The sequence below is a fragment of the Antechinus flavipes genome, chromosome 2 (assembly GCF_016432865.1).
Source record: "Antechinus flavipes isolate AdamAnt ecotype Samford, QLD, Australia chromosome 2, AdamAnt_v2, whole genome shotgun sequence".
NCBI classification, from domain to species: Eukaryota; Metazoa; Chordata; class Mammalia; order Dasyuromorphia; family Dasyuridae; genus Antechinus; species Antechinus flavipes.
In genome coordinates this window covers 636,031,751-636,059,019 of record NC_067399.1, presented here as the reverse complement: position 1 = coordinate 636,059,019, position 27,269 = coordinate 636,031,751, and the positions used below count along the sequence as shown (strand labels likewise).

Genomic DNA, 27,269 nt, shown 5'->3' with positions numbered 1-27,269 from the left:
ACTCTATCTACTGTGCTTCCCTTACATCATCATCTAGCTGCCCTTACATCATCATCATCATCATCATCATCATCAACAACCGAATGTTTTTTAAGATACTATTGAATGAGATGATTAGTTGGCTTATAGGCTTATATCATAGAATCTTCTAATAAGAAGCCATTTAGTCTAGCTCTCTCCCTGATTGATGAAGGCCCTTCCATAATAATCCTAAACAGACAATTCTCTAGCCTATTGTAGGGTAAGATAAAACTATACAAATTTAAGAAGTATAGAACTTCAGAAGGAATAATAGTATTGTTGACTTTTTCTATAGAAGAAAAAACTCTCTTTTCAAGAAATAAAGATAGCTATGAAATTTAGTAGGAATATCTGATATAAATCCCAACCAAAAGTTGGGAACCAACAATCTGAGAGAATCTGCCAGCATTCTATGGTTACCAAGTTAGAAATAAGATCAATGGTTTGGGGTTTTTTTTTTTTTAATAACTTTTTATTGACAGAACCCATGCCAGGGTAATTTTTTACATTATCCCTTGCACTCTCTTCTGTTCCGATTTTTTCCCTCCCTCCCTTCATCTCCTCCCCCAGATGGCAAGCAGTCCTATACATGTTAAATAGGCTATAGTATATCCTAGATACAATATATGTGTGCAGAACCAAACAGTTTTCTTGTTGCACAGGGAGAATTGGAATCAGAAGGTAGAAATAACCTGGGAAGAAAAACAAAAATGCAAGCAGTTTATATTCATTTCCCTTTCTTTGGGTGTAGCTGCTTCTGTCCATCCTTGAAGATCAATGTTTTTTAATGTTAAAGAACCAAACTTACGTGGCTAAAGCTACTTAGTAGGCTGCAGAACATCTAACATCTCCCTGTTGAAGAATTATTTTTGATTTCTCCAGCGTTTATAATCAAGATATTTTAGTGAGGGTGGAGAGATGCTGACAATACAAGTTGAAGAGGGGATGGAAAGGGCTTGTTCAAGTCTTCATATTCCATCAAGCCAATGGTGGTAGCTGGAACTTTCTTAGACATTGACTAGATAATACTTTAAAATCTCTTGCTAACAACAAGATAATATGATGATCAATTCTGATAGATGTGGCTCTTTTCACTGATGAGATTATTCAATGAGATTGGTTTTGTGATGAAGTGAGTCATCTCCACCCAGAGACAGAACTGTGGGAACTGAGTGTAGATTACAATATAGTATTTTCACTCTTTTTGTTGTTGTTTACTTACATTTTGTATTCTTTCTCATTTTTTTTTTTTCCTTTTTTGATCTGATTTTTCTTGTGCAGCATGGTGGAAATATGTGTAAAAGAATTACACATGTTTAACATATTCAATTACTTGCCATCTAGGAGAAGGGATGAAGGAAAGGGAAGGAAAAAAATTGGAACACAAGGTTTTGCAAGGGTGAATGTTAAAAATTATCCATGCATACATTTTGAAAATAAAAAGCTTTAACAATTTAAAAAATATATACAAATTAGAAAAAAAAATCTCCTGCTAGATCATGAGGTGAGCCTGGTAACTTTGCACAACTCACCTTCACTTGCATGTCATGGCATCCCCTTCCTGATGTCATGGTCCTTTTTGAGAAGGAAGGAGAGGCAACAACAAGTATCCAATGGCTTACTGTTGCTAGGAATACAAAGACAAAAATAAAAATAGTCCTTTTACTTAAGGGCTTTACATACTAAAGGAGATCTATGAGTTGGAGACATTAAACTAATAAAGAACATGTTTCTGTTGTATGGAAGAGAAAATATTAAGTTCCCTTTTATTTATCCAGAAAAAGTATTCCATTTATTTGCTTTCTAAATACCATCCCTTCAAATTGTATATAACTAAATATGTTTAAATCATTTAAAACAGAATGTGGAAGGATATACCTTAATTATATTTTATTTTCAGGGGAAGGGAATAAGCATTTATGTAATACCTACCATGTTCCAGACAATGTGCTTACAAATATTCCATTTGATCCTCACCATAACCCTGAGAGGTCGGTGTTATTAGTAGGCTCATTTTACAATGACTTGCCAGCCTCACCCAGCTACTTAAGGGTGGATTTGAATTAAAATCTACCTGACTGCAGGCCTAGTCTTTGACCTGCTGCACTATCTAACAGCCCTCCAGTGCATCTGAGTGAAGTCTTTGGTAATTATAAATTGGGATTTTCTTCTGTCAGATTTTCTTTAAGATATTTCACATATGTATATAATTTTTTTCCCCTGAGAAGCCATCTGTCAGATTATATGTTCAGAGATGCTTTTAAATGGATTGCCTAATTGAAGTTGAGCTCTTAACAATTTAATGTTCTCAAAAAAAATTTAAATTTAGACAAAACATTTTCACTTTTCTTTGTGTTAAAAATGTTCCAAGCAAGGGGAAAAACGTCTAATGAAGTTAATGGATATTATTTATTATATTGGCCTGCATTTTTCCTTTAGGTCCATATTGTACAGCAAAGGTGTTAAATCCTGGGCCCACTACACTTCCCAGTAGGCCTGAACCAGATTAAAATGTATTTGGAAAATATTTAACAAAGTAAATAAAAATATAATAGAACATAGATAATGTTAATATGTAGTTTGGAAACTGTCAGCAAGCATTCTTATGTTGAATTAATGGAGCATTTCTATTTTTCTTACATCATTGCTCTACAAAACCCAAATAAGGCATATGATGGCGCCAAGTCAAAGAGTGAAAAAACAGAAATTCAGCAGATGAGTTTGTAGTGTCAGGGAAAAAAAGGATAGGATATGTGTTTGGATAGAAAGAAATATAAAATAAAAAGCTTTTGACATTGAATATATTTGTGTTTTATGTTGTGATGTAGAATAATTATGTTTCAGTACATAATATTTTTTTCTCTCAGAGAGTTTAGCGTTCAACCTGTATTCAGTGTCAGCATATAACAAAGTCACTATTACAATTTTTCTCACCTAACTAAAAATAGAAAACAGTGATACAAATTGTACAAGTAGCATTCAGTGTGATTTCTTCAATTCTTACAAAGGTTACTAAACTGACTTGTAGATCACTTTTATTTTTGCTACTTGATATGTTCCCATATTTAATTTTAATACAAAGAGTAATTGAGCAATATGATTATATTTCCTCATTAACAAGGTAATGAAATCTCAACATAATTCTCAAATCAACTCTAATAAAATTTTCTTGTTTATAGCTTATTTGTACATAGTTGTTTGTATGTTGTCTCTGAGTACTTTGAACACAATACTTGGTATTTAATAGGTGTTTAATAAATGCTTGACTAACTGAGGAACTACACTCACAATCCCCACCCCTATTCATCAAATGTTATTTATTTTATAAAATGGACAAACTTTCTTTCCCAGCAGGAGTTACTTATCTTCTGATATGGTGCTTTTTGAGAATGAAGGACAAACAACAACAACAATTCCTCTCCAGTCATGACAAGAAAACAATCTCCTCAGTTTCTCTCAAGTCTTTATACATAAGAGTCTCTTCCAGACTCAATCATACAATTCACATGTCTTCATAAAAGAGTAGCTAGGACAGTTTTTTTTTTTTTTAAACAAGAAGAATAGTTTCCTTACTGTGGTTCGTCTTCTTCATCATGTGAGTTTCTATGAGTTCATTTAAACACACACAGACACACATTCATGGTGACTATATGAGATAAAGCATTTTAGAGCCACATATTATAGAACTCTTAACTCCAGACTTCTGCATTCTTAAAGAACCAGGAATAATTTCAGTATTCGCTGTAGGGTTTTGAAAATGAAGGATAATAATCAATAATAATGATCACCTAATTGGGCAAATACAACACTTGTGACAATAATAGTACTAATTTAATTAAAATTAACTCTAATAAAATAATACATGTTTGACATCATAAAATCCAAAACAATATATAGAATTCAACAGTAATTTTTAGATAGCTATAGGTGTAACCACTTCAGCAGTAACAAGAGCAGAGCCATTTATAAGTAAAATATCTTTTTTGACCAATTCATCTTTTTTTATTTGTACCAAAGTTGTTTGATATCATAGGTGCATTGTTACTTTTAAATTAGATGGACTTTAAGGCTAAGGTTCAAGGCAAGAAAAATGCCACATCTTGGTTGTGCACTTCCTTCCTCTCCTTGTCCAAGGAGAGATGAGCATCCCTTTTGCCTATGCAAAGCCATCAACTGCTTTTCTGTAGTCAGAGTATGTTTTATTTGAAGCATCACCTTTGTTCAGAGTTCTCTGGAAAACAAACTTGGTCTTCAACATTAAGTTGTTTTGTTTAAGCATTTTCTTTATAAAAGAAAAAAAAAAGCACAACCACAACTTTCTATGCTTATTTTGTGTCAAGCAAATGGCTTGTTTCATTTCTTGTAAAAGTAGAATTTTGTTCAACCTCCTTTCACCATTTCCTTTTTCAAACTATATAGTTCATTCACATTTAAGCCTTCTTATCTGCTTACCAAAACTCTATTTAACTTCTGTTTTAAGTCTCTACAGTATTCTCTAAACACCAAAGTGACTTAGCACAACTGTCATCTTGTTTCAGTTCTTGAAAACAAACTCAGGCTTCATATTGTTGCTTGTTTCTTGGGACTGGTAAGGTTATCAGCTGAATCTAGTGACTATCTCTAGTTACATATTTATGGTTATCAAGTCCATATTATTCTGATACTACCTTAATGTTATTATTCTTATATCAAATTATGTGTTATAAACAGGTTATATCTAACTGATGATGAGGGGATTCTCACTGTTTGGAGGATCCAGGAAATACTCCATACTTAGCTAAAATTTTGTTTCTTAATGTTGATTCTCCGAAATTTATCTTCTTAGACCACAGTCTGACATTCCTTTTTTAAATGTGTCTATAATAATGATGATGATGATAATCAGCATTTACTTAGCACTTTAAGCTTTGATACTGTTTTGTGAATGTTATTTCAACTGATCCTCATAACTCTGGATGGTAAGTACCATTACTTCCTTGTTTTATAAATGAAGAAACTGTCATGGGGTTAAGTGACTTGCCCAGGGCCTCACACCTAAGTGTCTGAAGTTAGATTTAATCTCAGGTCCTCTTAATGCCAGGTCTGTGGCTCAGTTCTCTGTGCCATGTAGCTCTATTTCCATTGAGGCCATAGTTGTAATATTATATTTCTCCTCTTTTGTTCCTTCTGTTCTGGCACTGCTCTTAGATTTCACTGTTGTAATCTTTGTTTTCTTGATCAGTTATTTTCATAAATGAAACATTTTGTTTACTATGATATCTTTCTACAAATTCTTTGAAAACATTCGTCTTCAAATCTGTGTCCCCAGTGTGTTTCTCTTGTTGTACTTCTTTAATACATACCTGAGAGGATGAACTACAAGAAGTTGATATCCCACCTCAATAATCAGGTTCTTGTAAGTGGTTGAGTCAGGATGTCAGGATTGGGACTGGAGACCTCATCCTCTGCTGGAGTTATATCCTGTTCATGAGGAGACTAATGTTGAAGATATCTGGGCAAGCACTATCTTGAGTGTGCCATTTGCACTTATCAGTAGAGGTCCCTGTGCCCTACCCATCCTATTCGAAGGACTACCCAGCTCAAGGTATGCTTTAGATTAAGTGTCAGCTATCTCTTGTCCTAGAGTCAAATAGAACCATCATCTGTTTTTGTGTAGCCCTCAAGCTAAAAATAGTTTTACATTTTTTTTAAATAATAAAAGTTTATTTAGAAATCTAAAAATCATTCTTAGCTGTAAAACTATACAAATAGAGGCAGTCTATGGACCCCTGCTTTAGATGGAGGGTAATGGTAAGATTCTTCATTGTTTAGTAAGCATCTAAGTCAGAGATGGAGGGAAGTGAGCTCCAAGTGACTAACCCCTCCCCGCCCAAGTTTGTCCCGAGCCAGATTAAAATATATTGGGAAATGTTTGACTCTGTGTGTGTGTGTGTGTGTGTGTAGATATATCTACAATATACATCATATATAATGTATACATATAATATGATATAATTAGCATTATTTATGTTATATATACACGTAAATATATACTTGGGAAATATATAACATAAATAATGCTAATTATGTCATATATCATGTATACACACAAATATATGTGTATATATAACATAAATAATGCTAATTATATCATATAATGTATACACATAAATATATATATATATATATATATATATATATATATATACACACATATATGTATATGTAACATAAATAATGCTAATTTCTAAGTTAATATATGGTCCACAGTTTGACACTGATCTAAGCAACTGTTTAATCATAGTAATGAGCAAATAACTACGTTTCAAAAGCAGTCACTTCAGGGAGCTTAGAACTCTAGAAAACTTAATTGTCATTTTTTTGACCATGCCTAGGTTCCTTCTAAAGGCTTTACTTTACTAAAGGCCTGATCCTCATGAACAGAGACTTCCAAAACCATGGGCTCTACAGAGTTATAAGGATCTTGGGAGAAAATCTGATGGATAACTCATGTTAGGTCTTCCAGGGATGTAGCCTGTTCTATGCCCACTTGAAAGATGTGGATTTTTGATTGGCTCAGTAAATGATGGCCATCAGAATACATATATAGGGAATATGGATTCTCTAAGACTGGGAAAGTTCAGTAAGTATCTAGGCTTCATTTTAGACTGGGGAAATCAAGTGTCACTAGCACCTTTCAGAGCTTTGTTGACTGGGAGAACATTGATACTTTTTAACAGAAGTAGGGAAGTCAGGAGGAATGAGTTTGGGATAAATTTGGCTTTGGATAAGTTGAGTTTAACATGCTAGTTAGCCATCCATTTGGAGATGTCTTTTTGGCGAATAGAAGCAAAGGTCTGTGGCTCAGGAGAAAAATTGAAATTAGACATGTAGATGTGAATCATTTCTTTAAAGGTAGTATTTGAAGGGAGCAGTAGATGAGATTGCTAAGGGAAAAATAAAGAATGAGAGAAAAAGACTGGAGATTTATTGTTATGATTGATTCATTTCAGTAATGTCCAACTATTTGTGACCTCATTTGGAGGTTTTCTTGGCAAAGATACAAGAATGTTTTGCCATTTCTTTCTCCAGCTCATTTTATTGATTAGGAAACTAAGGTAGACAGTTAAGTGACTTACCCAGGGTTACACAGCAGTAAGTGGCTGAGGCTAGATTTGAATTCATTGAAGATGAGTCTTGATTCCAACGTCAGTGCTCTATGCCACCTACCCCAAATTAAAGATACAAATACTATATTACGAGCTGGAATACAAACAAAGTTGGAGGATAGAAAAAAAGAGAAATTAGAAAGGTGTGAAACTATGAAAGTCCAGTGTCATGGAGACCAATGGACAAAGGATCATGGAGAAATTGGTTGACTATTTCAAATGCTGTAAAACAGTGGTATCAGACTGAAATAGAAAGAGATCCCTACGTTAGCATATTGACTTAGAAAATCACAAATGAACAGAATTATAATTACATAATCTGTTGTATTTTTATTTATTTTGTTAGAAATTTCTTGTTAGAAATAGTTAGAAATTAAAATTGCATTTTAACCTAGTAACCTTGAGAATTTTGTACAGGCTAGAATTTGACATTTCTGCTTTATAAAGGTCTACAGGACCCAGGACTAGCAGGTAACCTTTGAATGATTCTTGTAGAATGACAAAAATGGAAATGTTGAGAAAGAAAAGAAGGACTGGGTAGTGAAGAAATGGAGGAAATAATTTTAGGCTATGTCCCCACTTCTTGATCTTGGCTTCATAGCTCTTGAAGTTTTCAGGTATCTTTTAGAGTACAATTCAAGTGACACTTTCTTTCCCTCCCTCCCCCCTTTTAAATGCCCTTTTATTTATTTATTTTTAAAGCTTTTTATTTTCAAAACATATGCACAGATAATTTTTCAACTTGACCCTTGCACAGGCTTGTGTTTCAGATTTTCCCCTCCTTTACCCCACCCCCTCCCCTAGATGACAAACAATCCAATATATGTTATACATGTTAAAATATATGTTAAAATCAATATGTATAAACATATTTATACAGTTCTCTTGTGGCACAAGAAAAATCACATCAAAAAGGAAAGAAAATAAGTAAGAAAACAAAATGCAAGTGAACAACATCAAAAAGAGTGAGAATGTTACATTGTGGTCCATATTCAGTTCCCACAATCCACTTTCTGGAACACTTAATTTCACAAAGGCTTCCCTGATTCTTATCTTCAGCTTTACCTGTAATTAATAAATAATTCTTCCTATCCCCACCTGAATGTGGACCTTGCATAAAACTATTTTATGTATCTTTTTTCAGTGCTCTCAGTTCAGCAAGCATTTTCAATTAAATAGTATTTATTAAGCTCCTACATGCCAGATACCGTGCTAAGGACTAGGAATATAAACCCCAAACATCTCCTGCCCTCAAGAAGCTTCCATTCCAGTGGAGCAAAACAAGATCTATGATACAGAATATTAGGTATATGCCAGATATTTAAAAGTAGGTACAAAATAATCCTAGAGGAAAAGATACCAGCTGCTGGGAGTGTATGGTGGAATTGAATGAGGTGCACCAAGAAAGCTGGGCAAAAGGGTACACTTGAGCTGAAACTGGAAAGAAATCAGAGGTTCCAAGTATTGGGGTGAGAAGGAAAAGCATTACAGGGATGGGACCAGTCAGGGCAAGTCATAGATACAGAAATAAGAGTAAGTTGAAACAGTATGACTGAACTATAGTTAGTGGAGAGGAATAATGTGTTAGAAGAATCGAAAGAGAGGAAGGGTTCAGGTTGTGAAAAGATTTTAATGCTATAACTAGGGGCGTTTTTATGTAGTCTTAGAGGAATTAGTTTATAAAGTATGTGGGTGGTCAGAGCTGGGCCTTAGGAAAATCACTTTGGAAACTGTGGAGGATGGAATGCAATGGAAAGAAAATTTAAGGCAGGGAGTTCAATTAGAAGGTTGTTGTGATAACCCAAACAAGATACAATGGGGAATTGATCTAGAGATGAGGGGATTCAGGGTAAGTGAGAATGAGAAGTTAGTGATTACACCAAGGTTGCAAATGGCTGACTCAGCAGATTGCCTTTAACAATAATAGGGAAGTTAGGAAGTTGAATAGCTTTAGGGGCAAAAAGAATGAGTTCTGATATAAATATGTTGAGTTTGAGTTGGCTATATGAAGTTTGAAGTGTTCTATAAGTATTTGGTGATGTGGGAATGTTTAAGGCTGGATACAATGGTCTGAGAATTACCTATATAGAGATGATAACTGAATCTGTGGGAGGATGTCAAGCAGGAGTACAGAGAGAAAAGAGAAAAGGGCCCAAGACAGAGACTTGGGATTTATCCAAAATTGGTGGGAATGACATGGATTCAACAAAGGCAATTTTGAAGAAGAGATAAACAGAACCAGAAGAAAAGAGTATCACAAAAACCCTGGGAGGAGAGAGTATTAGGAAAAAAGGATGATCATCAGAAAAGTCAAGAAAAATTGGGATTAAGAACAGAATCACTAGAGTTGTTGATTAAAAAGATTATTGGTAACTTTTGAGAGAATGCATTTAAGTGATCAGTGTGGTCAGATGCCAGGATACAGAGAGCTGAGAAAAGAGTCAGGAGAATTGGAGGCACCAATTGTAGATGGGCTTTTTTTTGAAATTATTTTTTTCAGTAAATAATTTATTTTTCTCCTTTCTTCCCATTAGAAAAATAAAGGAGAAAAAAACCCCAAATCCTTGTAGCAAATATGCAGAGTCAAGCAAAAATAATTCCTGCATAGGCCATGTCATATCTGTATGTGTGTGTGTGTGTATTTATATATATATGGAATATGCATATATATCTCATCATATAGACATATACATCTGTACCCTCAGTTTATCAACTGTCAAGAAAGAGTAGCATGCTTCTTCATTGCTCTCCTGGAAGCCTGGTTAATTATTGCATTGGTCACATGTCTTACAACTTTCATATTTATTTATTTTTATGTTATTATTATTATTATATAAATCATTCCCCTTGTTCTGCTCACTTCACTCTTAAGTCATTTCAGTTGAGTCTGACTCATCATGACTCTATTTGGGATTTTCTTGAGAAAGATACTGGAGTGGGTCTCCATTTGCTTCGAAGGCCCATTTTACATATGAGGAAACTGAAGCAAACAGAGTTGTGATGCCCAGGATAATGACATACAGCTAGTAAGTGTCTAAGACTGGGTTTGAACTCGGATCTTCTTCATTCTAGTCCTGTAATTTTATTCACTATCCCATCTGGCTGCCCCATCAATTTATATACATCTTCCTAGATCCCATAGAAGTTGCTTCTTTCATTATTTCTTGCAGCACTAGAGTAAGGAGATATCTGAAGAAAGGAAAACAAAGAGAATTATATTACAGTAATAGGAAATGAGGTGATGAGAGCATGAAATAAAGAGGTAATAATGGGAATAAAAAGAGGTCAGATATGAGATATGCAGCAGCAGAAACAGTTGGATTTGGTAGTTTATTACATATGTGAGATGAAGGAAAAAAGGATTCTAGGGCAATGTTTACATTATGAAATAGGAAGACTTGGAAATATAGCAATGCTTTTACGGAAATAGGAAATGGCTAAAAGTGAAATTGAGGTTGAATTGTTCAATTGGGGATGTGGGACTGAATCTTAGATGGAAGTCTAGTGTTGGAAATAAAGATTTGTGAGTCATCTGCATAGAGAATATCATTAAACTCAAGAGAGCTGATGAGGTTATCAAGAAAGAGTGTGTAGAGAGAAGAAAAAGGCCAGGACACAATCTCAGAAAACACCAACACTTTTTCCCTTATTAGTAAGTTCCCAGAATGTTGGAAATATGAAGGTGGCACTGTGTCCCAAGTCATCATCAGTCACCTTGACTTTGTCTTGCCACTAGAATTTGATGACTCTGGAAGAGAGGTGATGACTTTGAGCAGCTCTGCCTCAATTAAACCATATTTATTCATGAGTCAAAAGACAAACTGTTTTATCATTTTTCCCTATCTTAAAGTCCCATGGCAATAGGCAGGTGACAAGCAGCAGGCACTGATTCACTGGGAGCTGTAGTCATAATCTCCACAGACAGTTCAGGCCATAGGGTTGTTGTTCTCACACTGGACTGAAGCAGCAGTGGTGCCTTGGGTGTAAGACTGTACCACTTACCTCTTGATGTGAGATAGGGACTAGAAAAGGTGCGTCATCCAATCTAACTCTGCATGCTTACTGTGGTAGATGAGGTTCTTCCCCTATGGCTGAAACATAAAAAGTACAGAAACTTTTGTATAGATGATTCCACTCACCATCGGGACATGGAAGGTGAACATGCTTATGGATGGCAAGAAATCTAGTAGATCTGAAAGATGAATATCTCCTTTTGCAAGAGAGCTCAGTGAGTTTAGCATCCAAATAGTCTCCCTGAGGGAAATGACTGGCAAATGAAGCCAGCTTATCAAATTTGGAGCTCAATACACTTTTTTTTTTTTTGAGTGGCTACAATGAAGGGCAGTGCTGTAAAGCAAAATTAATCTACTCAATAAGCTTGAACGCCTGCCAAAAGGAGTGAACCACAGACTTATGACACTTGCAGGAAAACATCGTACCAACATCATTAGTGCATATGTTCCCACCATGACAAACCCTGATGAAGCCAAAGAAAAATTTTATGAAGACCTGGAGACTCTCACTATTAATGTGCCAAAGGAAGACAGGTTTATATTTCTGGATGATTTTAAAGCAAGAATAGATGTAGACACTCAGACATGGCAGGGAGTCCTTGGGAAGAATGGAATTGGAAATAGCAACAGCAACAAGTACTCCTGAAGACTTGTGCATTTCATGGCATTGTCATTACCATCACTGTCCTCCATTTACCTAAACACAATAAAACTGAAAAACTAAAATCACTTATACTCTCTAAGCTGAACATTTTCATTCAAAAAAAACTGGTGGCCCCAAGGCAGGATTACTACCAGAAACCTCAATGTCTCAACAGAGTACTTCTTCATGTGTGTACAATTTCTTGCTAACTTGGAGGGAAGGCTAAGGCAACACATAGTTGGCAATAGAGGAGTTGAAAAGGAGTGGGCAACTCTCAGAGACTTGGTGTAGAGTACTTTATTTATTCATCTGGGCCAGAATGTTTGCAAATTTCAAGGTCATTTTGATGAAAATGATGGGAAAATTCAGAAACTGCTAGGCAAAACCCAAAAACTTTACAAGGTTTACCAGCAGGATAATTTGTCCATCTCTAAGAAGGCAGTGTTTAACTCCATTAAAAGCAAAGTGTTAGTGAAGCTTGGAGAGATGCAAGATTCTTGGCTCAGTAAAAAGGCAGATGAAATTTAGTTTTATGCTAATACATTAACAATTTAAAATACTTTTATGATGTTCTGAAGGCTATTTATGGTCCAAAGACCTACGGGTCCATCTCAGTTATTCAGTGCTGATGAAACAACGTTGATCAAAGATAAACCCATGATCTTGGAGAGGTGGGCTGAATATTTCCATATGTTCTCAACAGACTATCATTAGCCAGTGTTGAAGCCATTGGTCATACATCTCAGGTTGAAGTTATTCCCTTTGTAGCAGAATTCCTGACTGAAGAAGTTTTGAATAATCTTAGGGCCTTTTGTGGCAAAGTGCTGGTGCTGATTCTATTTTAGCTAACATTTACAAGGCAAGGGATCTGTTTATATACAAAAGCTGATTGAAATATTCTAGATTATGGTACATGTCGAGAGGAAGTTATTCACCCAGGAGTTCAAGGGTGCTTCCATTGTCCATCTCTATAAAGGAAAAGGACACAGATTATTCTGTGAAAATCACAGTGGGGTCTCTCTCTTAATCATTGCTGGCAAGATTTTTGCTAAAGTATTCCTGATCAGTCATTAATCATGAAAGGTGGTCGTTGACTCGAGTTAGTGTGACTTCAGAAAGGGCCAAGGAATAGTTGATATGTATTTGCTGCCTGGCAACTCCAGGAAAAAAGCCAGAAGCAGAATGGAGATCTGTGTAGATATATATCTTAGCAAAGTGTTTGATACTGTCAGTTATGAGGACTTGTGGAAGATCATGGCAAAACTTCACTGTCCAGAGAACTTCATCAATATTGTATACTAGTTCCATGATAGCATGTTTGCATGGGTACTGTATAAAGAACAATACTTTTACTCTTTCCCAACTACCAATGGAGTGAATCAGGCTTGCTCCTATTACTTTTTATCTGAAGTTTTCAATGAGGTTGTTTTTAGTAAGAACAAAAAGGTCAGCTCCCACAAGGTCAGCTACCACACTGTTTTATTTGATTTTTTAATTATTTAATTTATTATTTATATTGATAAATTATTTAATTTGAAAAGGCTACAAGCCAAGACTAAAGTAGAAGGAGAATTGGTGCTTGACCTTTTATTTGCAAATGATTGTGCATCCAAGACAACTTCTGAGACTTAGTTGCAATAAAGTATGGGATCTGTTTTTCTGTCATTTGTACTTATTTTGGCCTAACAGTTAACACAAGAAAACACAAGTTGTCTACCAGCCACAACTTCTAGCAAGTCAACAAATTTTTAATGCTGTGGATAACTTCACTTACCTTGCCAGTATACTTTCCAAGGTTATACACATAAATGATAAGGTTGATGCATACATTGTTAGAGCTAGCTTTATTTGGGAGGCTCCAAAGGAACGAGTAACAGAGAAGAGGTATTAGGTAGAGGGAGAGAAGAGTATATACTAAAGGTATATCGAATCACTGTGCTAACCTCATTGTTGTATGCCTGTGAAATTTGGGACAGTATGCCAGCACCATGCCAGAAAACTGAATCATTCCCATTTGAATTGTCTTAGGAAGATTTTGAACGTCACTTGGCAAGATAAGGTACCAAACACTGAAGTCTTTTCTCGAGTTGAACTGCCAGGCACTCAAACTCTGAAGAGTGCATAATTCTGATGGCCTGGCCAAATTGTTTAAATTCCAAATGCACATTTGCCTAAAAAACTTATGGAGAGCTCCCAAGGCAAGCACTCACATGGAGAATGGAAGAAATGATACAAAGACACTCTCAAGGTCTTGCTGAAGAACTTTGGAATTTAGTGTGAGATATGGGAGACATTGACAAAGGATCACCTATCGAAGAGTGCCTGAGTCAAAGAGGGTGCTGTACAAAGCAAAATTTCAGTAGCTCAAAAGAAACATGAGATGTGCAAATTTAGACATCTCCATTCCAAATGTTCCTATGGACTATTTGTGTCCAACCTGTGGGAAAGCTTTCCAAGCTCATATTGGCTTGATCAGCTGCAGTGGAATATCCTATACCTTGGTCCCGGGATAGTGATGTCATTTTGGTCCTTTTAGAGTATGAACATCAACAATTAATCTTTTCTCCTTTTGAGCTAAACTCCTTGGGAAAAAACGAGGTACCTTTCCTTCTTTTTCTCTCATACTCTTCTAAATTCTCATCAATCAGTTCCTTATAAAACCTTCAGTTTAAGGAAAATGCCTAGGTAAGCCAAGTTCATGTTCATGCCTTCATTTGTCTCTGGACTGCTTCCCATTCTCCTTCATCTTCCTTTTATGTCACTTTCCTCTATTACAAGGAAATCCCTTGAGGGTCTTGAGAATCTTGAGGGCTGTCTTTCAGTTTGTATCTTTGTTTCCAGAATTCAAGTATAGAGCTTGACACATGGTAAGCACTTAAATGCTGGTTGCTTTGACTTGAATCTGGCTTCTGGCATCATCACTCAACTGAAACTACCTTCCCCAAAGTTGTCGGTGATTTCTCAACTTCTAAAATTAATATCCCTTTCTTAATCTTTCTACATAAAATTAAGTGATCTAGATGTTCTCTAAGGTCTTTTGCAGCTCTACATCTATGATGTTATGGTCTAATTTAATTTTTGGCTTAAAAAATTACCTGTCACAAATTTCTGTACATATTCATATATTCCTAATGAATGTTTGGTAAATTATGTTAAATTTTATTAATCAAAGTTATTCAGTGAAGGGAAGGTATGGGTGCTGTCATGGTTGAAGAAAGTTGTTTTAGTAAAGGAAAGGGGAAGGAGAGGCTGAAGTTTGAGGAAGAGAGGTCATTTAGAACAGGCTTCTGCATTGAGTACCTGAGGAGGTAAATTACAAGTTAAAAGGTTGCTTTTTTCAGGGAAATCAGCCTAAAAGAAGGCAAAAATAAAGAAAGCCTTTCTGATTAGGATATAATCTTAAGAGGATGATGATTAGAAGAGATGTAAATTATTTACTTGGCCTGAAGGTTTTATTTCTGGTTTTGATTTCCAGATTTTCAAGACACCATTTTTTGAAAATGGAGTACAATGTGGGTGTGCCTGGGAGAGAGTTAGAGTAACAATTCCTTACTAAATAAAGTTCAGTCAATCAAATGTTCTTTCCCTTGTCAAATCTTCTTTAGAAATAAACCATCAGATTCAATTTAAAATTTTATTCCTTGTTTGCATATTCAATGCTAAGGTGAAGGAAAAAAGTTGCAGAAAATACAGTTTTAATTGAAAATGAAATCCACATTAGAGACTTACTGTTAGATCTCTGCCAAAAAGTATTCGTAAATTTAGCAAAGGCTCTCCATGCCCAAACTGAGAGCTGATTAAATTTGTATGATATGCAAACACGATAGCTCTGAAAAGGACATAGATAGGACATAAAACAGAGCCAGAATGTATTTACTCTGCTAGTCTCAATTTGTTATTTTAGGAAGAAAAGAATTACTAAAGTTTTGCTCAGAAAGCCCAGAAAGGCAGAATTACTTACTAGTAAAAGATGGTAGTAGATTGAAATCCCACTTTTCATCTGTACTAGCTGTGGGGCCAGGCAATATATTAGCCCCTTGGTGCTCCTAAAAACTGTAAATTGTACATATGTAGATAGTCTATCTGAGGAGAAAGTTGGACTACCAAGAGTTTCATTCACTAATGAAATCATAGAAATGAAGCTAAAAAGATAGTGTTGAGGGTGCAGGTGTTTTTGAGGAACTAATAGTGAATCAACTGTAATATCTTATAGTAAAATAGATACTATACCAATGTCCTGTATACAAAGTCAAGATGTAATTCAGTCCCTGCCCTCAAAAGTGCTAAATAAATGTCATTTACTATTATTTATTGTTAGAGGATAGGTTATGACAGAGGTGTTATTTTTGTCTTATTTTCTTCATCATTAATTCTCGGGTATCCCCTTTAATATTTGCTTAATATTCAGCTGTGAACAGTAAGACTGGGGATTGTAAAAATGACTTGATTTTCATTAAGAGGGAGGATGTATTCTCTAAAATATTTATTTCATAAATTGCTACAAGGAATCCTAAAACACCCCGAATTATTTTCTTAAAATAAATATTGTTTATGAATAGGCACCAAAAATAATGACTTTTAACAGTTTTTACTCTTAAGAGTTTTATCCAAGTTTTGTTTAAATTGATGGGCTTAAATTATTGACATTTAAAAATTATTATTTAAAGTATTATGATGAAAGAAATGAAGGCTAAATTAACACCACTGTCATAGCCTACCTTCTAACAAGTAATAGATAACTGGCATTTATTTAGAACTTTACCATTCTTAAGGGTAGAGAATATCTTTCACCTTGTCTTTGTATACCCAGTGCTTGACAAAGTTCCTGTTATCTCACAACCACCAATAGAAGATAGGTATTAGAGGTATTATAACTTCAATTTTACATATAAAAATATTGAGGCTCGCTTGAAGAGATTAAGTGATTTACCCAAAGGCACAAATATGTAACTGGTTGTGGAAAAATTTTGAGAACCATTGCTTTTAACTGTATTTGACATACGGAGGAAATATAGGTGAAGTCAGATAGGCTGTGGGGGGGGGGAGAGAGATATTTGATCAGGTTAGATAGATTTCGGAATCATCTAAATAGAAATAATAATCACACCTATGGGACAGGGTGGTATTACCATGGGAGATAGTATATAGAGAGGGAAGGGGATCTTCTCTGTGCAGACTTTTGGGGATGACTATGTTTGGGGACATAAGAAAGTCTGTGAAGCTGTGAAGGAGGTTGAGGAGTAGTCAGATAGGTAGGAGGCAAAAGAGAAAAATATTGGATGGTAGTTGGAGAGGTAGCCTGGCTAAAGGGAAGGTTCTTTAAGGATACAAGATACATAAGTATATTTTTAGAAAGCAGGGATTGAGCCAGTTTTTATGGAAAGTTTGAAGATGAGAGAGAGAATGTTCAAGGAGTGGTAGCAAGGGCAGGTTAAGGCTTCAGCCTTGGCAAGAGGAAGGACCGTTTTGTCCTAAATCTAGAGATGAGGAGAAAAGGATAGGGGATATGGAGGAGGGGAAGAAAGGAAACTTACAAAGAATGCTCTTTCTCTTCTTTAGGTAGATGAAATCATCTTTTGAGAGACAGGATAAAGATAGAGTAAGAGCTTGAGGGGATTTTGGAATTATTACTGTGAGGAATGTAAGCATGATTGAAAAGGAATAAAAGAGTTAATGTAAAATGTAACTGATGTTTAGCCAGGAGGACCTAGTTTATATTGTTTAACAGGGAAAGAAAATTTTAAGGAATTAAGGCTATCCAAAATTTACTTTTTCAGGGTGTGGTAATTTTCCCACCACTGGAAGTCTTTTTTTTTTTTTAAATTGGTAAATTGTTTATTCATTTTAAACTTAAATACAAAGTGAGAAAAGGGAAAAAAACAAACCAAAAAACATTATTCCACAGGAAAACATGAAATGATTCAATATAAAACAATAAATTTCCATTTCAATAATACCTATATAATAAAACCTATACATTGTTTTCAAAGCTACTTAGCTTTTCTTTGTTTCCTTCTAGGTTTTCTTTTGTTCTCTGCTATGCACTTTTTACTCTGATTTTTCCCCTTTCTCCTTCTTTCCAAGGTTAACAGTTAAACACAAGTATATAGATATCTACAAACATACACATATATACACATACACAATCATACATATATAAAGATCATATTATGCATATTTCCACATCATCTCTTTCTCTGAAGGCATATAGCATTTTTCTTCATAAATCTAATTCTTTTCATGTTTTTCCAAATCAACGAGCTCATCATCTCCTATAGCAAGCATAGCATATTATAGTATAATCACAGATTTTATTTATACAAGATTTTAATTTAAAATAATCAAAATTAACCATTTTATACTTCAACAATGCTCTCACCTTATATTTTTTAAAGTCTGATACTGCTGAATCACCTTCCTTTTCCCACCCTAGTTTCTTTGAAATTCCTGATGTTTTGTTCTTCTAAATGAACTTTGTTATTATTTTTTCCAACTCATTAAGATAATTTTAAAAATAATTTAATTGGGATGAATTGAGTAAATAGATTAGGTAAAATTGTCATTTTTTTATTCTATTGGGTTTTATCTACCCATGAACAATCACTGTTCCATTTATTTACATCTGACTTTATTTTTATAAAAAGTATTTTATATTTATGTTTCTATAGCTCCTGTATCTGTTTTGGGAGATATTTTATACTGTCTAGTTATTTTAAACAATATTGCTGCCATGTATTAGAAATCTTTAAGTGAAGTTTGTACAAGTACTCATTAAAGATTTTGCAGAGGGTATTGCTGTTGATATGTTTGTTGAACTAGATCCTTTCTAATTCTGAGATTTTACGCTATTAATATGTATAACCCTCAATTGTTCCTGTGGAAGATTATATTTCATATAATACTGGGTGTCCTACTCAATTTAAGGAAGGCTAATGTACAAAAGTCTGAACTCAAAGTACTAAATAATGAGGTAATTACATAACAAAAAGATTTATTTTATAAAAGATTGATCACAATATTTCTTTAGAAAGTACTCCCTAAGTTAGTCAAAATATTATTTTACTTAAATATTTTCCTTAGAAATTATACTCCAAAAAAGTAAAATTACATTGCTACATTCTTAGCTGTAGTAGCTCATAGCAATTGGAAAACATTAGTGCTTATACAGGAAAGTAGTGTACAATAGTATAAAAAGTACTCATTTTGGAGTTAGGATCTGAGCTCAGATCCTGCTTCTGATTATTATTCTTATTTCTCAAGCCTTGGGCAAATCATTCAACCTGTTGGATCTTAGTTAACTTACCCCCTCCCAGGCTTATCAGCCTTATTATGAGACTGAAAAAAATATTATTTGAGGGATGACACTTCCCATTGTTATTAAAACATCTTTGGGAACAATAGATCAGATGAACTATTTCTACACCACTGTATTTTTTTTTTTAATAATAGCTTTTTATTTTGAAAATATATGCAAAGATAGTTTTCAACATTCACCCTTGCAAAACCTCCCTACCTTCTTCCCACTCCCTCCTCTAGACAGCAAGTAATCCAATATGGGTTAAACATGTGCAATTCTTCTGTACTTATTTCCACAATTATCATACTGCACAAGAAAAATCAGATCAAAAAGGAAAAAAAAATAAGAAGGAAAAAAAACAAGCAAACAACAAAAAAGTGAAAATACTATGTTGTGATCTACATTCAGTGTCTACAGCCCTCTCTCTAATTGCAAATGGCTTTCTCCATCACAAGACCATTAGAAGTAGCCTGAATCATCTCATTCGAGCCTTGTCCTTCATCATCACATAATCTTGTTGTTGCTGTGTAAGATGTCTCTTGGTTCTACACTCAGCATCAGTTCCTGTAAGTCTCTCCAGGCCTTTCTGAAATCATCCTGCTGATCTTTCTTATAGAACAATAATATTCCGTAACATTCGTATACCGTAACTTATTTAGCCATTCTCCAACTGATGGGCATCCGCTGAGTTTCCAGTTCCTTGTTACAACAAAAAGAGCTGCTACAAACATTTTTGCACATGTGGGTCCTTTTCCTTTTTTTATGATCTCTTTGGGATACAGACCCAGTAGAGACACTCCTGGATCAAAAGTACATGACTGTATTATTACCATACACCAGGGCTACAAAAGAAAGTCTAGTTACTTTCTACTCTCAAAAAACTCATTCTGCTTAACTACACACTGAGGCAGCTAAGTGGTACAGTAGAAAGGGCACTGGGCTTGGGAGTCAGAAAGATCTGAGTTCAAATCCAAATTCAGATACTTGTTAGTTGTATGACCTGGTCAAATCATTTAACTTCTATCTGCCTCAGTTTTCTCACCTGTAACGTGGGGATAATAGCAGCATCTGTCTCCTACAGTCGTTGTGAGGATCAAATGAAATAATAATCGTAAAGCATCTAGTCTAGTGCCTGGCAAAGAGTAAGTAGCTATTATTATTATTATGATTAATTTTTTTTGCTGAGGCAATGGGGGTTAACTGACTTGCCCAGGGTCACACAGATAGGAAGTATTAAATGTCAGAAACCAAATTTGAACTCACATCCTCCTGACTTCAGGGCTGGTGCTCTATCTGCATCGTCTAGCTGCCCTGTCAGGGCTGGTGCTCTATCTGCACCATCTAGCTGCCCTGTAAGTAGCTATTATTAATAAAGTACTTAGCATACTGCCTCACAAATAATAGGCATTTAATAAATGCTTATTCCTTTCCCTTTACTTCCCTATCCTTGTCTTTTGAACATAGAAGAGTTCAGCTTTAGGTTTGATGGAAAGGCCAAGTTGTTTTTAGGATACAGTCAATGGATTAATAACAGCAATAAAATCGAATTGAATTTTCAGTGGAAAAGAGCACTGGATTTGAAGGAACTGGATTTGAATCCTGGCTGTGGCAACCAGTTTGATATTGGAACTTGATCACTGTGATCCTGTTTCCTGGTTGAAATATGGATGAGATGACCACCCTCACTAACCGCCATTTCCCCAGCTCAAAAGCATGTAAAGATAGATAGTTGGTTCCAATTAACCTGGATATCTTTTTTTTTTTTTTTTTTTTTTTGATTTGGATATCTTTTTGACATAGTTATTTTGATTTAATTATTGCATTCAAAGGACACTTAGGTTAAGATTTTGAAGACGTTTATTTTCCTCCCTATAGTACTTTGTCTAGTTTGGAAAAATACTCCAGCTCTTATAAAAAGGACTGATTTTAAAGTTGACTGAATTATTATTGACTGAATGAGAAAAAGTTGTTCAATATTTTGACTAACTATAGAGGCAGAGTGTATAAATGTGAGGATGTGCATAGACACTGAGGTATAACACAGGAGTGAGAGTGTGAAGCAGAGTAAAAAGGGAATCTTTCTTTGCCTGGAAAAATAAATACTAAGTTTGTTTCTGCTATAAATCACATGTAAAAAACTGATTGACCACAAATTTCTTCTGAAAATTTTCCTTTTACAAATTCTGAAGCAACTAGTTCTTTAAATCCACTCTGGTTTTAAAAAAAAATAAGCTATTGAAAATTTTGTGTAGAGTATTTGAATAAAGTATATCCTACCAAAATTGTGTGTATGTGTGGGATGGAATTATTTTTTCCTAAGGAGAAATGGTTTAAATTTGATAAATTCTTTGAATATTATGCACATATCTTCTCAAGGTTTAATGTTTTTTTAAAAGCATAATTTTTAAAAAGAGTGCTGCTTCTCTTTGCCTTTTTCTAGCTCTGGTTGTTCAGGAGAGAGGCTGGGCAGCTCATGATGGCCACACCCTGGTTCTCACTTCTGCAGAACTCAGGAAATGGATTTTGTCATACCAGCATAAGTAATGCTTAATACACTCCCAAGGAGTTAGTTTATTACTAATCTATAATGGGATTCAAATTTATATTCTCTCCATCTCTACTTTTACAGTGATTTAATGCCTCTGGTCATCATTTAGTGGATCCCTTTCTCGGTGTCAGAATATTGGAGGAAATTATTGTAAATATATTCACACACATAAGTAATAAATACAGTTTACATATAAACTATTATATATAAAATGGAATTTATGCATATGAATGGAGTTATTCATCAGACAATTTGCTTAGTGAGCATGAAATCAGAATAAACAAAGTGAGATGAGCTTGAAGTGGTTCATCCAGACTACAGATAGATCCTGGAGAAATATCTTTTGAGTTGGTCAGTCAGTAAGAATTTATAATGCACCTACTCCATGCCAGGTACTCTGCTTAGGGGGGATACAGAGCAAAGTAAAAGATGATCTTAGATCTCAAGGAGCTCATGGTCTAATGGTAGAATCTATGCAGCTGCTTACAAACAAGAGACCCAAGAAGATGACTTGGAAATGATCACTAGAGGGAAATTGCTAGCAGGGAAGGCTTCTCAGAGAAGAGGGAATGTTAAAGAAGGGGAAGGGGGAAAAGGAGAGAAATGAGGAGGAGGAAGAGAGAGAGGAAAAAGAGGAGGAAGGAAAAGGAGGGGAGGAAGAAGGGAGTCTTAAGACAAAAAGGGGAAAGATGGGGTAGGAAGGGAGGAAGGAGAGAAGGAAAAGAAGGAGAGGAAGAAGTTCCCCTCACTCCAAGTGAGGGGAACAGCCAGAGAAGATGCCTGGAGTTTTGAGAGGAATCTCAATAAGGCCCTTGCCACAGGATCATAGTATGGGGGAATTTGGATACCTATGTCTATCTTACAGACTCTCTCTCTTTTGAATAGTGTTCAATGAACACTGAAGAAGAACACTTCTATGTTCTTCCTTTTGGAGAATCTATCAGAGCAATGTGATTGTGGATGGTACCATGTGAAAACCAAGGTATTCCTTGCAGCACATACAGCACTCAATAACCTTGGTCTTGCCTGAGTTTTGGAGACCCTTTAATTGGGTAGGTCAGAATTTGTCAGTTACTCAAAAAACAATTTGCCCTCAAATTATAATGCAGATCACAATGTATTTTCCCCTCTTTATTCTTAAAAATGATCTTTCCCTGAGAGTAGAACAGGGAGAACCATGTAAACACTTTAATCCCATTATTCCTACAAGCATTTTATGGAATGGATTATTTCTGCATCTGGAAAATTTTAATTTAGGTTTAATTAAAAACATTTAAGTGTTTGCTATACACTAGATACACACAGGGTGCTGGACTTGGAGCTAGGAAGACCTGAGTTCAAATTCTCAGATATTTACTATTTCGGTGATCCTCTATCAACTTCATTTTTTCACATCATTTTCCTTCATGAACTTGACTTTCCAATCAAACTAGTCTATTTGCTATACTCTAAGTCAGTATTCCAATTACCTGCCTCTGTGCTCTTTGTTTGTGTAGATTTAATATATATTTACGTTTGTATGTAAATATATATGTGCGTGTATACATATACATACATCTAGGTAGACTGCTATCTGTGTTTTAATATCCCTTCCATTTGCCAACATTCTTTCATCCAGAAAATCATCCCCTCATCAGAGACATGCAGAGAAAGCAATTCACTTAAATTAGCCAAGATACCTACCGAACCTGAGTGGATAAAATGGTCTAAAATAAGTCTCTCACCTTAGCAGAAAGGGAAAAAGGCACAGTTTCTTGTTTCTTTTTGGGGAGGCCAGGTTTTGTCATTGTAGTTTTATGACTTTGTTGTTCTTCCCCTTTCCATTGTTGTAGTCATGATATATTTTCTTTTCCTGGTTTTATTTCTCTTTGTATCATTTCTTTTAAGTCTTGTAATGCTTCTCTGTGTATTTCATATTTGTATTATCTCTTATTTTTAAAACAAAATATTTTAATGATTGCCTTTGTCTTTATATTAGTCATTTCCCATTCTTCTGTGACAAAGAAAAATATTGGAACTAAAATGTCTTCTTTCAAGTCTTGTCTATACATATCCACTGTTCTGTGCTATTAGTGCCTCTCTGTGGTGAGGACATTACCATTCTTCCAATCCCTTGAATTCACAATCTAGGAGGCATCCTAGACTCCTCCTTGTCCTCCAATTTGTTATCCTGGTCTAGTGATTTAGACTTTGCAAATCTCCCAAATACATCCCCTTCTTTCTTCTGACACTGTCACCCATCTGGTGCAGATCCTCATCACTTTGCCTAGATTATTACAATAGCTACTGATGGGTCTGCCTGCCATGATTCTCCCCCTATTCCAGAGTTGGGAGAGTGATTTTCTTAAAGTGCAGATCTGACCATGTCATCTCCCTCCTCAGGAAACACGGAGACTCCTTTCACTTGCAGGATCAATAAACCCTCTGTTTGGCATTCGGTCCTTAATAACCTAGTCCTCTCCTATCTGTCCAGTCTCCTTACACTTTACTCCCTGATACTTGCTCTTCTATCAGCCAGCCTCCTGGCTGATACACAGACATTACATCTCTTAGTTCTGGGCATTTTCTTTGGCTGTTCCTTGTGCTGAAGATCACTTTCCTTCTTCCATTTTGACTTCTGACTCCCTGATATCTTTGGAGTTCTAACAAAAATCCTGTCTTCTACAGGAAGCCTGCTCTAATTCTTAATTCTAGTGCCCTCCTTTCTGTAGCTTGTTTGTATATATCTGTTTGGCTTCTTGTCTTCCCCATTTGATTGTGAACTCCTTGAGAGCAGCAATCTTCTTTTGCCTCTTTTTGTATCTTCAGTGCCAGTACTTGAGTAGACACTTAAATACTTACTGACTGGTAAGAGAAATTGTTTTCTTATTTTTTCTCCATGTCCTTAATTAGCCTTTCCATTACTTAGATTCAATTTCCTTTTAACGATTTTTCATTTATGTCACTGTAATAATTGTGCATTTGTTCTTTTGGTTCTCTTACCCCTTCTAATGTTTAATTCTTTTTCAGTGCTGTTTCATTCTCCTCTTATCGAGTTTCACACAATGATTACAGAAGATCATGGCAAAATTCCAATGTCTTTGTGAAGGAAACGTTATGGACAATATGATTCCTGGGGTTATCAAGAGTCAGATGTGACTGAACAACAGTACATTATCAAGTATCCTAAAAATTACAATTTTCTGTGTCAAATACTTAAAAGATTGTAAACTCATTGAACTTTTTTCCTCATGTCCCCAGTCTCACTATCAGTACTTCATATTTGCTGTTTTAGACTTTATTAAGACGACTAAGGCTTTCTGAATGGAGTTCCTTCAGTGTCCATTTGTTTCCAGAAGCATCTTTTTACCTTTTATTAGGAAAAACCTTGCTTTTATCTTTAATCTTTATCTTTTGCTTAATCTTTATTAGATCTTGCTATTTATTTGATCTTCCTGCATCCTGGAATCATCCTGCTTCCAGCAATCATCTCTTCACAAGCATCTTTAACCCCTCCCCCTCCACAGGTTTCTTTACATTTTGCTATAAATTTGCTTGGGTCTCTCTGACACCCACCGAAAGACCTTTCTTTTACCTTCCTATCCTAATTAGTTACTGCTCCATGTTTCTTCTCCCCTTTCCCACCAGACTGAAAAAGCTTGATACCTCTATTTTTCCATTACATGCTCTTTCCTTTACCATGTAAAAGTCAGTTAAATTCTTCCTGTTTTCTCAAATCTACCCAAACACAAATTGAAGTGCCCATCACAGTCCTGGTGAATCTTAATGGCTGGATCATTCAGATATGCTGAAGATTTCTTCTTTCTGGCTACTCTTTCCTTCCTAAATGTTAAAAATTCCCTATTCTTCTTTTTCCTCTTAACTCTCTGCTTCTTTTTTATATCATATTATCTTTGCCTCTTCCCCTCTTTTTAACTTCTAGTGAATCGGTTAACAAATGGCTTCATTACTCTCTTCATAATCTCTTTTACACCTGGCCTCTCCTCTCAGTGAACCACTGCTGGCTCATTACCATTTGCTTGGGTTATTGCCATAGCCTCCTAAATAATCTTGCTGCCGTTCCTTGTCCCTTTCTCCCTTCTTGAATATAGTTTTCATATCTCTGCCAGACTAATGTTTTACGTGAAAAAAATCTGTCTCTCCTCTCCTTAAAAATCTTCAGTGGCCCATTTCTGCCTTTGCAATAAAGTTGAAATTTCTTAGCATTCAAGGTTCCCTGACATCGACAGCATTCTCTACCCACTTTAGGCTTCAGCCTAAAAAAGTATTCTGCTCTCTGTCCCAGAATTATTTCATGTAATTTGTTCAGGAAGTACCCTATAGGCTGCATGTTTTTTTTTTCTTTACCTGTTGACGTTTTAATTTGCTTTTAGTCCCAATCTAATGCTTCTTCCTACAGAAAGTCTTCCTTAATCTTCCTCACTCCAATCATTATCCCTTCCTCCTCCCCAAGGAGCCTTGGACTCTTTCCATGGACTCCTCCTGAACTCTACCAATTGAGCTTTGTCTTATAGATGAAATTAGGCTTACATGTTACTTCCTGGTTTCCAATTTTCAATGGTCTCCTCCCTTCCAGCTCCTTTTCTCCCCTCCCTGCCCCTCACTCGTATTTATTATCTCCTTCAATTTCCATCTTTCTTTCACATTTGTGGTTCTGTGATTGCCATGGAAGTTCCTTGAGGGAAGAGACAATCTTGCTTGCTTACTTGCATTTGCTCCCCAGGGCTTATGGTAAATGTTTAATGAATGCTTCACCTTTATCTAATTATCCCCCAAAATAATGACCCCTCCTTATAGCAGTTTATTTTGCATTTCTCTATTGATTTATCCAGCGGCAGCTAGATGGCTCAGTGAAAAGAGCACACTGTCCCTGGAGTCAGAAAACCTGAGTTCAAAATGTAGCTAATTAGCTACATTTACTGGCTGTGTGATGTTAGGCAAGTCATTTAATCTCTGTTTACTTTAATTCACTGGAGAAAATAATGGCAAAATTCCATTATCTTTGTGAAGGAAACCTTATGGACAATATGATTCATGGGGTTATCAAGAATCAGATGTGACTGAACAACAGTGCACTATCAAATATTTTAAAAGTTACAATTATTTGTGTCTAATACTTAAAGATTGTAAACTTCTTGAAGACAAGAGTTCATATGATAAATGTTGGTTTTCCTCCAAACAACTATTACTTAGCGTTTTTTGAATTTAAGATATCAGATAGAAGTTCAGAGGAAAGACTGGGAATAGATAATTAACAAGTATTTCTTAAGCGTCTACTGTGTGCCAGAAACACCAGAGATGACATTGTCAGGAGAATGACTGTGTAGAGCAGACATGGTGAGAGAGACTCTTGGAAGATATTTGTAGTGAATAAACTTATGGAAACCTTGTCTTTAATAAATACTTATTGAATGAATGAGTAAAGAAATAAGAATTGAATCCAACCAAAAAAAGAGAGAGAAGTGATCATGAAAGTCAAAGGATAAAAAAAGTATCAAGAAGGGGGAGGGGATCATAGTTTAATTTCTTCCTTTTATGACTCAGGAGAAAGTCCCATAGAAGCCCAAGGTCATACTTGTGACAAAAGCAGGATCTGAAC

General features: G+C 35.4%; 1 protein-coding gene and 1 long non-coding RNA gene across 4 annotated transcripts in view; one reads left to right on the top strand and one right to left on the bottom strand.

Moving 5' to 3' along the window:
- Positions 1-27,269, top strand: part of ADK (adenosine kinase) — a 692,586-nt gene that overhangs the window by 39,805 nt on the left and 625,512 nt on the right. The window lies entirely within an intron of this gene.
- On the bottom strand, positions 377-5,473 carry LOC127551901 (uncharacterized). The gene is made up of 4 exons (XR_007951201.1): positions 5,364-5,473; positions 1,554-1,648; positions 1,244-1,361; positions 377-713 (listed from the first exon to the last, which is right to left on the bottom strand). It is a non-coding gene; the product is annotated as an uncharacterized LOC127551901 (long non-coding RNA).